The sequence below is a fragment of the Cyphomyrmex costatus genome, unplaced genomic scaffold, assembly GCF_001594065.2.
Source record: "Cyphomyrmex costatus isolate MS0001 unplaced genomic scaffold, Ccosl1.0 scaffold16, whole genome shotgun sequence".
NCBI lineage: Eukaryota > Metazoa > Arthropoda > Insecta > Hymenoptera > Formicidae > Cyphomyrmex > Cyphomyrmex costatus.
Window position 1 is genome coordinate 544001 of NW_017275609.1, and position 12616 is coordinate 556616.

Sequence of the window (12616 nt, forward strand, 5' to 3'; positions counted from 1 at the left end):
ACGTCTAACAATAAGTGTTTTCACATTCGAACACGTTTACCTCGTGTGTTCTGAAATAACGACGTTCATTTTTAACCCATCGGAGAAACCGATTATTCGCGTGATAAGCGAAATTCACGTCGTGGAAACGAGGAAGTCGAAGTTTCACGTTTCCGCTGCGCGTTCCACGTTGGCTCGCGGCGCGGCATTGCTGAAGTTGACGTCTTTGCGGTAAAAGCCGCGGATAAGCTGCAACGCCGCGACTTAGATCGTGCGATTAGGCGTATCGCGGAAGGCAAATGGAAGACAGAGAAGGAAAAACGAAGGAGGTGAGTCTGACAACACGACAGCTCGATAACGATCTGACTGGCCCGATATACGTACGGCGTTTCACGCGTCCGTCTTGCTTCGCGGATCGCATCGCGTCTTCGCCAACTATCTCAAGACGGGTTGGGGGGATAAGCGCGCGGTGATAAGGCCGCAATTATTTTGCACACGCTTAGAGCTATGGTGCAGCTGGTGTCTAGCTTTAGATCGGATTACTCGGAACGGTGTTAAAAGTACCGTCGACTATCAAAGATACGGGTTCAGCGCGATATAATACGTGGCATAAGTCGCACTTATAACTGAAACTCCATCTCTTACGATAACAAGAACCGTTACCGTAGGTATAACGTCTCCTCGTTCCTGACTTTATTGAAGATAAATTACGAATAAAGACGTGTATGAGATCTTTAAACGAACAACTTGCTAGTAATCGGTATTTTGTGGATTGCTTGCTGAAAAAGTTCTGCTATCCTATATAAGTATACTCTACCCGCGTTTTATTTACAAGCACTGAAACAGACAGAGCCTGGTTGCAATAATAGGAATTCTAATTGATACGCGATGAGAATCAGCCAGACACCTTTCTTACAGTAATAAAATAATTTATTCTTGGCACGCAAAAAAATGGACAAATCAAAAAAAGAGAGATTCTGAAAATTTTCTGGTTAAATCTACTAAAATTCTATAAGTTAAGATAATTCTTCTTGATACTATATAACACCAGAATCTCCTGGTTCGTCCACATTCTTCAATCAAACATATTTTTCTCAGAGTATAATGTACACACAAGACAAGAAATATATATATAATTGTTATATCATTAGGATATAATAATCGCAGTACCGTGAGAGACGTACATATACCCGAAAATTTATGTGATTAAATACCGCCAACGTTGATAAACTACAGACGAGAGAGCTATATGCAGCTAGTTTTTGAAGTACGCGAACGAAACGCACACGTGGCGCGCCTGCGAGGAATGTGTGGCGTGTACAAACAATAATATTTTCATCGGCGTTATCGTCGCGCGATTATTTTTTTTTTTTCCACGTTATCGGTTGCCCGCCGGTTTACACCTTCGCTTACACTGCCGTTCATTTTTACCTGCGCGTATCGAGCCGACGTTACTTGTGTCGCGCGCAGGGGCTCGCGCAATCGATTTATCTGCGCGATAATTAATGATTACGATGGGGCGCGGCGTATCCCCATGGCGTGCTGCTACTGCCGCAGATAATCACATCCGATAAATGCGCTTCTCGCTTTTTGTGCGAAATAAATCAATGAAAAAACCGCGCCGGTGTATTCGTGCGGTATCATTTTAACGGGTGCAGATATTCACGGTAGCAGCGCTTCAATCGCTCGATATTAATCAATGGCTCGAAGCGGTCGCTATTTATGCGATCGCCATGTCACGCTCGTCGTACAATCATACATTAACAATTTTTTTTGCAGTTAATGGAGCGTACCAATTTTTAAATCATCCATCTGACGTAATAACAAGTCATTTTAGATATACATCAGTTATTATGTGCTTAACGTGCTCCGATTCGATCCTCACTTCGATCGATGAGCGACTCGTGATTATAGACAAATGGTAATTTGTCTTGGGGGCCTATAAAGAATGATTGAAAGAATATTTTTATATTAATTATGAAGAAAAAATTTAAAGAGATAAACCTTTGGTTCTCTCAATTAAATTCCAACGATTAAATCAAGGAATGCTTATTTGAATCAAACACATGTGCAAATTTTATTTATTAGAAATGAAGAGAAAAGGAAAATAATTAAACGTTACAATTAAATATTAATATAATACATGTGTGTTTGCATAACGACTTTGCGAGCGATGCAATTTCGTGGTAAATTTAAAACGATATCGCGTTCACACTGAATTTCGCAAGTCGAATTCCCAACCGTGTTCTACTACCGTGAAAAAAAATATGGCAGAGACGTGCGATTTTCGGGGCAAGCAAAAAACGCGGACCGGTTCAGAGGCGGAGGTTCTGCCCGATCAGATGGCCCGAGCGTCGATTTGCATGCGGCCTTTGGCTCCAGGTGTCCCGGGATTTGCATACGAAAGGGTGGCGCTCACAGATTTCTCCCTTCCCTCTCACATTTCGTCCCTCTCGTAGTCGTTCTCTCTCTCTCTCTCTCCCTCTTGCTTTTAACCCCCTGGCATCCGCGCATTTATGGGTTACCGGCTCAGCGTGTCGCGTCGTTAACTCGACGTTAAAGTTTCGTTAACGCCGTGCTTTAACTCCCAAAGCTCTACGGATGGATAGAACTTCCGATGAAATCCAATTATTATCGGCGATCATACGAGATATAGTCGCGAAGCGTGATTGCGATTGGTTATAACGCGACACGCACGATAGAGCGTACACGGATATCTCAATCTACCAACGAAGGATCGAAGTGATACTTTCTGTATTTTCGCGAAATAACGCTCACGTATAAGGCGTTTGCCATTAACATGCGTTGATGTGTTCGCATAAAAAAAAAAAAAAAAAAAGATCCAGCAATTACTCGCACGATGTGAAAATCATTCGTTTTGTGAGAATACTATACGGTCTTTTCCAAGTGCAATAATTTTACAGGCAGGAATTTGCAGATACGTATAGTAAGTCTTTCGCTAAATATATAATTAATTCACAACATGTCTCGCCATCACTTAAAGGATACGTCTGCCGCTTTTTATTTTGTCCATCATCTTGCCAGATGTAGCACGATAGTAGTACGACCCCGAAGAGGGAGGACAGACTAACGAACCGCGTTGTCCTCGTCATCCTCACCATCGTGTACAGCCTAATTATTTTGCTCGTTAACGACCTCGAGACCTTAATTGGGGGACGTGACGATCAACGCCATGAGCACCCCTCTACCCCGTATATATGTATACGGTTAACCTGAGAATATCGATTCTAGGCACCGCCGCCTTGCGGTTTGGAACATGCCATAACGTGTGGTGAATAATAATTATGCACCGCAACAGTTGTTTGTCAGTCAAGATTGCATTGGCCTAATCTGCCTACCTAGTTATTGTGCATAGGAATATAATCGTGTAAAATTAAAGCGCTCACAATGATTTATCTGTAATGTCGTTTCTCACATATAAACAAACTTATTATATTTTTATTCACACTTTATCATCTTTATTGATTTTTCTATATAATACAATTAGGTCCTTAGAAGGTGTGAAATTGTTTTATAATTACTGAAAACTTTGTCATCATCAAAGTTCACCGGTACCTTTTATCGATATTCGACAAAGAGAAGTTAGAGACGAAGTGGCAGCATGAATTTACTAGAAACAGTCCAAAGTTAGAGAAGTTTGGCTCTCCTTTGCAATTATTGATCTGATAATGGTCGCGGGGCAACCGGCGTGCATGCTCTGACCATTTAAGTTCGTTACGTGCACGAAATGCATTTTCGAGTTTCTACCGTGGCACAAACTTTTTCGGCGGGAGTGCACTCGATGTCAGGTTAAATAATTAAAACCGTCTATATACGCGTGCGATAAATCCTTTCTTTTCCTTTTGACTTCGTCGAAAAAATTGCTAAATGAGCGAGTGCGATATCGTGAATAGATTAAAGTAAATAAAAGAGGTAAGATTTAATATCGACTGTTTTCAACCTCCATGATTGTTATTAAAACGTTAATATAAATCGTATTGTCTAAATTTAAGATATATAAAAATGAGGAAATTATTTATATTATCGACATTAATTTTATTCTCTTAAAATTTAATGTTCCAATCTATATGATATATTTCATCATTTATGGAATTTCTCAAATATCTTATTTACTGGAATTTATAAATCGTTATGAAATATCTCTCTACCATCCATAATTCCAATTTAAATTCTACTATATGCTTATCTGCTTATCTTGAAATCATCCGCTGTTTTTTATTACAGCTCCAAAAATGTTATCCACGATCGTGTATCGGAATGCGAGAACTATATAAATTATAGTGTCTGTAGCCGTGAACATTACTTAACTATAATGTGCAATATGTGCGCGTTGCACTGTATTTGCATGAGTTGCGTGAAACTCCTCGCGATATCGTCGCTGTTCTTGTTTTTTTTTTCTTTTAATATCTCTTCTCCTTCTTTCTCCAATTCGTAACGTTCATCACCATTGCGTGCATTCTACATGACGCTCAAGAATTTTTTTAATAGTGTCCTATTGCGAGAAGTTCCTTAAATTTCACGGAGAAATACTGTCCCGTTTTATAATGCAGTTTTACGTATATTTTAAAGATTTTTATGTACACACATATATATATATAAAATGTATATTGTACTTCTATTAGCCATATTTCTTTCTATAAAGATCGATTAACTATTTTTATAATAGATTATAAAGCAAATTTCTCGTTAAAAATTCATCAACTATATCATTTGTGTCATATCATACATATTTATAATAAATAAATAAAAAATTAATCAGTAGTTCGCAATATACAATTCGATAATATATATGACAGAAATAAAATAACATCATGATACCTCGAAATTTTTTAAAGCCATCTTCATAAATTACGCTAATATCATGTAACAATTTTTTTTTACATTTTTACATAAATTGCATAATTCTATGTTGTTATTTGTCAAATGATACTTCATCATAGCTATTTCTAGAATATTTAGTAAAATATGATCTTTTATATATGGACAAAAAAATATACCTTACATAGATGCCTATAAAATTATCCAAATGATAAAGAAAACCAGCACAATTTACAGCTGTTCAATTATGTGTAGCATTAATTAGCTGTTAGTTACTGCTTCGCGTTAGCATGTACTCCATTTCGACGCTACCTTGACATTCAGAAGGCGCCGCACATAGTGCCTATAAATCGCGACATCGAGACACGAAGTTGGTTCATCGAGTCATTGGCCCTGGCTTGCCGACGATAAAGTCAAACGTAAATCGTTATCTTTATTGTGCCACAGCACTCTTTACGCGGCGCGTCTGCAAACGTTTCTCGACTCTCTCTTGTCGAAAAGACCCTTGCCACTCTTTATCTTCCGGCTTGCCGAACATAACGAAGACGTTTCTTTCTCATGAAAAAAAAAAAACCAGAACGCCAACTGAGCTGTCCTGTCTCTCCCTCTCTTTTGGGAGCCGCTCCGATTAACAGCATCCTCTCCCTTTTTTCTTTGCTCTTTGCATTTGCTTATCTCTCTCTAGTTAAACATTTCTTTATACTATCACTTTAGATGGAATTTTAATTTTATGTAATCATCAAGATATTATTTGTCTCAATAATATACTACATTAAGAGAGAGAGAGAGAGAATATTCTTCACAACTGTTGTAAATTATACTTTCTGTCTTATGATAGGGGCGTTACACGGGCATAAGTGAAATCGAATGAACTATTCTCAGGGGCAGTAAATGTAACGGTGTTGTAAGTGTTGAGGCAATATACGTAGTTAATGCTAATTGTTCAACTAGCTTGATGACTTTAATTAAGGACACTTCTGTAATGCCGCGCGTAATTTTCACAATTTTTTTTTCAATTAATTTCTCTTTTCCCCGATAATCCAGTATTGTTAGGATTTCACATAAAATATATTGTGTAAAAAAATCACACACGCTACTGTGGCGGAATTTAATTATTACAAGCACAGATTTATTTTATGCAGCAGAGAATGTAATTTTATAACGTAGACTAGTATAGATAATAAAGACGAATATCTATCGATTAAAATTAAATTGCAACTAATTAATATGTTCATGGAAGTGTAATAAATGTATGCGTATATACGTATATTATAAGAGGAACGTATTTATTATAAAATAATGAAGTAACCAATTAACGTATTTGTGATAAAGTACGTCATGTGTAAACTATCTTTTAACAAAGTTAATATTTTATATTATGCAAATTATTCCACGTCCAAATTATGATAGTTTTAATCATCTGAATTTATAATGCAATACAAGAATTCTTCATTATAATTATATTAATTAATAAACATATTGCAGAGATAGATTGTTACAGTACTATTAATTACAAATACTGTTAATTTTGAAGAAATTTTCATTGTTATCATCGAACACTTTGTTTTGCGCGATACGATGACACGTGACTGACTAAAATATCGCATCGCTAAGATCTCCAGGAAGAAAAGAAATCCAAATTTATCTGTGGCGACGGAATAACGGTATATCAAAGGAGCACGCAAAGTTGGAGTCGAAGTTATCGTTTGTTTTTCCGCGCGCCCTGCTCTCTTCAGAGATTTCTCTCCTCGAAACCCTTTGCGCGCAAGAGGAACGCCACGTCGCGCTGCCGCCATGAGCCTTGCCATGTGTTTCGAATGAATTTACATGACGTCCCACCGTGTACCTACGTCACTTTTTGCCGTGTGTACACGCGTGTGCGTCGCGTATGCGCGTGTGTACAGCCGGCTGTACACACGCCGCGTATATCGTGCGTGTGCGTGCGGGCCGGCCAACATGTGGGTAGAGATTCCCTGCAGCGGCAGATGTTGGACCATCTTCCCGTGGCCCCCCTCGAGATACGAAACTCGGTATGATTATACCCTATCTGCCCACCGAAGGCAGGGACGTACCGTCTTGCCGGATTCTTCATTCGACTCGACTCGATCTAGTCCCGACGATACTGCGCACGCAACGAATTCCTAAGCTACAGCGAAACCACACGACTTCCCTCAGTTATTGATATTTATTATGATTCCACGTAGGATTATACATGATGCTATTTATGGACTATATAAAGTTTAGATCTCTTTAATTTTGCTAAGGCAGAATACCAATTGTGTAAGCTAAAGAGAAAAGTCTATATCTCGAAATGGAAGCTTTTACTTTCGGGAATAATTGAACGTTTCACGAAATATATAATGAGTATATCAATTGTTCTCTCGTAAAAAATATAAAGTATTACACCATGTAAAACGGCACATTTATTGCAGGCTTTTTATTGCATTTTATTAAAACTGGTTATACTGCGTTATAGCTTACGGCTTAACGGTTCTCCGAGCATCTTACCGATCGGTGCCACTGAGCAGCTGCAATCTTCTTACCGGGCATTAAATCTAAAATAAAAAGAGAATACTAGATTAATATATTGATGGTCATGTCATTTCGATTGAAATAGACTTTAAACTTTTGTAACTTAATAATAGGATACACCTGGGTCACATCAAAAGTTCGACAAGTATTCGTGGTTCTTGCGCATGAAAATAAAGGACAAACTATAACTAGTTTGCTACAATTTCTTTCCTCAAGGAGAAATATACGTATAATGTTTCTTTAACAGTTATACAGTTGATATCTTTTATGTTAAATAAAAAAATATATAAACAAATCAGTTCGTTATTTAAAGCGAGTTGCTGTGATTAAAAAATAATTGCTACTTAATTATTTATGAAATATTCGTTCGATTATATTTCAACTTGTTATAATTCCTCGAATCGAATTTTTTAATCGAAATTAGTTCAACCAGCGTCAACTTTTACACGCGATTTTCCACGGACCCCTTTCAATTCCTACACCCTACATTCAGTCCAGGTACGAACCCTTTTTTTTTCGAAGCAAAGGAAATAACATGCATGGCTCGACGCATGACAGTGCTTTATAATAGTAATTAGTATAATGAATGCGTTGTTGATGCTACTTATTTCTTGGGCCACGAGAGATTTTGCGATGTGCGAGTACAAGCACATTTATGTACCTACAAATGAATGAATAATTCAGCAAGGAAGAAAACCGACTATATTCTTGTTATAATTGTAACATACCGCATACTTCAAGTATACACTACTCAATGCCAGTGTCGTTAATATTTGATCTTCGAATTAATCCGAATAAAATTAATTATAAATTAAATTATACTTTATACACAGAGATTGTTTAAAGACGAGTCACGCCTGCCGCTAAAACAATCGCGACGTTGACTGAAAAGTCTGAATATAATTTATCTTTATCCCACGAGATATTATCCGATAATGCTTTTTGTCGAAAGTCGATTTCAGAACGAAACTCAATTTCATGCTTGGTCCATGGTGCGCGCCCTACCTTCGTCCTTAACGCATTACGTATTCCAGCTTGCTCCTCCTTCTGATATTATTGTTGTATTCTTTTTTTATTTTTAAACTGCCAACGTGTTCGAAGTTAAGCAATCGAGAGTACCGCGGTGAGTCGAGTGTTCATTATAAATCGCATCAACAGGAGGAGGTAAAAGAGAGTAAAGGCATAAGGAACACCGGCCACAGATTATTTCATATAATATCTCCTTCGGAGTTCAATGACCGTACCAAATTTGGTAGCGACGAGTTTTTTAGTTTTCGAATAATATGTGATAAACAAAATTAGATATTATTACTATTATAGATAAGCTTTTCTTTTTCCAAAAAGTAATTTTTTACACACTTTATGAATTGTTCTTATTTGTAATAAAAATTGCAGAAAGGGGAGAGAACGATCTGATATTTATTAAATCATTCAAACTTTTTTACTACGAACGGAACAGTTCTAATATTACGTTGTATTTATTTAAATGTTGTCTTTGTTTGCCTTATAGTTTATACTACTAGAATTGTTGTGTTATTTATTATTCTAGTACCAATAATTAATACATATTACATAAATCTACGTGAGAAGATTAGCTGTTAGAATAGAAATCAAACGACACGCAGATGGCTCAGGATAGGCTGCAACTCTTTAACACGAAAATTCGGCGCAGTAAGATGACGGGAACACAGAACCTATTAATATTCTTTTAGAACCCCATGAGAAAAACTCTTGAGGGGACTTTTCCTTCATCTATTAACATAAAACGACCATCGCGTAGTTTCTCACGAAATTCTTGGCGGCATCAGTTTTGAAAATTGATTAGAATATTTTACATTTGCAACTTGAAATCGTTATTGTTATTAAAATGTTTATCAATAAAACAAATTTATAAAATCCACTAAGTAAATTTTGAAATTGCGACGTTTGTGCAATTTTTCCGAATCTTTATTCATCTTTGTAAAAATTAAGCAGCAAGTAATATATAATTTATAAATATTTAGTCATATAATAAACTAATGCTTTATTTGAGGATCTCGTATATGTGTCTAGTTTACATCAAAGAAAGTTTCCCGTGCGAACCCAGGTGGTTATTCAAACTCTTTTGCATCTTCGTGTTCACCCCTCGGGATAGACGAGATTTTCATAAAATTCCTATAAATAAACGCGACCCATCCTTATTTGTGCACAATATTTATATGCCACGCATGACCTGAAGCGGGATCGTCCGTCCCTCTTGAAGGTATCGAACTATCGACTAGGTATACCTAGAAAATCGAAGGGTGAAAAGAAGGTAGAATAGATAACACCTCTAACACACACCTGTGAAGGATCAATACATTCGACACCGATCCTTCCTCCTATGGCTTGTCGATCGAAGTCATATAATATTATAAATTCTCGTTCAGAAAAGTCTGCTGAAAATAATGTCAAAATATACAGCGGAAAAGAAAACGCATCATGATCCTTGGATATTTGTGAGATGAGCGAAACGAACAAATTTTGCAACTTATGCATATTGTATACATATCCCTTTATCTATGCAGTTTGATTTATCTTAGAGCTTACCTAAAATTGCTCGCGCGCTATTTTTAGTGGAATAAAGATGATTATGTGAATGTTGAAATACTAGTCGTTGAGCAACATCACTACAAGTTTAATAACTAACATTGACTCGCGTTTTATGTAACATAACGATGATGCAACGTAACGATGGTTATGTAAAATACCAACAAGTGTTCAAGCGAATAACACTGCTCTCCAAGCTAATTGACGTCGCTATCTTGGAAACAGAAGAAGTTGAACTGTAATAGATACTAGGGGAGTCGAGATAGTAAAGAAGGTAGGAAATTATCGTGCGAGTTTGTTCTAACATTCTAAATCTTACTACAGTAGAGAAGAGAGTAGATGATTCAATTTCAAACTGAGCGATATTTCTTTGTCTTTATATTAACGGATACTTCTTTTCTTTTTTTATTTCGATACTGAATAAGATATTTGAACACGTTGCATCAAAGCTCCTCCCCCATATAATTATTTAAAATTACACACGCACGGATTATTTGAAAATTAAATTATAATACGTGCTACAGATAAACGCAATGCGTTCAAGAAATTGCTACAGTTTACCTCGAAACTTGTTAAGTTTAATGGAAGGTAGAGGTTGAGCTTAACGAAAGACAGAAAAGTCACGTAAAACATTTTTGAAGGAGATGAATTTTCGAGCTCTTGAAATATAGACGCTACGGTAAAAGAAGTCGCGTGACGAACCGACGGTAAGGAGGAAAGGGGGCAGGCGTCGGTGGTGGCAGGACCCCATCGTCGTGAAATCGACGAGCAAATACTTAAGGCGTAACCTCGTTACGCTAGCAGCCAGTGGAAAAGCGAGAAAAATCCTCTCTGAACCCGCCTTTAGCAGCGGCGACGCGGAAAACTCTCTTCCGGTCGTTCGGCGTCCGTTCGACTGTTCGAAATGCAATAGGAATACGTCGATGCGCATTCGTAAAAATGAATACATAAATCATCGAGCACATATACGGGCGACAAAATATAGGAAGATTCGTAAAGGATTCTTTTAAAGATTACTACAGGAGAAATCACACCACCAAAAATTCTACTTATTTTTGTCTATTAATTTTCTAGAAAAAAAAAAAAAAAATGTACAACGACACATGTTCTGATATACACACATAAAAGTTTTTTTTTTTTTTTCGCGACACATTTCATTACAACTGAAGTGAGGAAAAAAGTATAGTGACACACACGTTCAATAATAGGCGATTACTGCTGATGTCAGCAAGTTTAATTTTACGCGTATTCTCAAATTTCGACACATAACAATTTTAACCGCAGAAGAAACAAAATGCAATTTGCACAATAAAATTTCCGCTTCGCATCGGGAGATCGTGCATTTCGATGTTAGTTCCACGACGTACATATCGCCCACGTTGTTTCCGCTTAGTTCAGCAGTTTTCTGCAACGCACAGCCGCGTAGCGCAAACCGTTGCTTATGAGAAATCGTACTTTTCGTATAGCAGCGTGTAAGAGAGAGAGAGAGAGAGAGAGAGAGATAAAAAAAAAGGCGGCTAATGACGGGAAAGTTTGAAAACGGACGACCAACATGATGTAAGCTGATGCGGGAAAGTGGAACGGGGGGGGGGTAACGGCACAAGACATGATTTCCGAGGTGACCACGACGCATAATATGCTCGCGTACACCCTGTCTTGCGCTAATTACACTAACTCGAGCTAAAACGGACTAAGTAACGATATAAACGCGGCTCTCCTAACCGCGCGCGTACGGGCACACGTAAGGTAATTACCTAATTCGGCCATGCGTAATTACTGGTGATTAAAGTGTCGCTTTCGTGGCACGACGTGACATTTCACCGACAGCTGCGGCCGATACGGATATCTCGTTTCTTCCATCGCTGATTCCTAACTCACGAAGTTTAGATTAGGACGCGAGGAAAATCGTGCTGCGTAGTGCCGAACGGACGCTCTGCACGCGCGCGCACACACAATTGCCTTCAGATATTCCCACCTCCACTCGCGTCACCCACAACATGCAAGCACCCTGAGAAGGGAGATATTTGCATTTGTTATTCCGATAATTATAATCAATGGATTATACTAGCTATATATATATGTATAATTTAAATGTTCCCTTTTGAAAATGTTAACGACGAATAAGTCAGTCCGTAACGGTGACAGCCAATGTCAAATCGAATCATATCGTCATCGGTCTACGGAGTATATGTAGAAGCGACATCATTTTAACACCGAACGCGTTGAGTAAATTCGGTGAGAAGAGAGGGACAATAGCGATCTTCATCGAGGTAGAATTTTACACAAGGTAAGGACCACAATACTACGGAGCGCGCCGCTCTCCAGTTTCGTAAGATCATTTTTTCTCGACGGCAGAAACGAGTTTGAGGTCGGGAACAGGGGGGAGGGGAGGGGGGGGGGGACCCGGGCTTTGTACGGGACCGCTGCGCGAGGTCCTAAGAGAGAAGAAAAAGGACGTCAACGGATAGCGAGGGAGGGAGAAAGGGAGAGCGCGCGGAGGAGAGAACATAAGAAAGAGAGCACGGATGAAGCGAGCGAGCCACGTTGCAGGAGCAACGACTGAAGATATCAATCAACGGGCGCATTGTGCTCAAGGATAATTTGACGCGCGGATGAAAGGGCCAGATCTCAAATTCCACGATCGGATAATGGCCCCTATAAGACCCAAAAAAAAAGGGTGGGCCCCGAGGGTATGTAT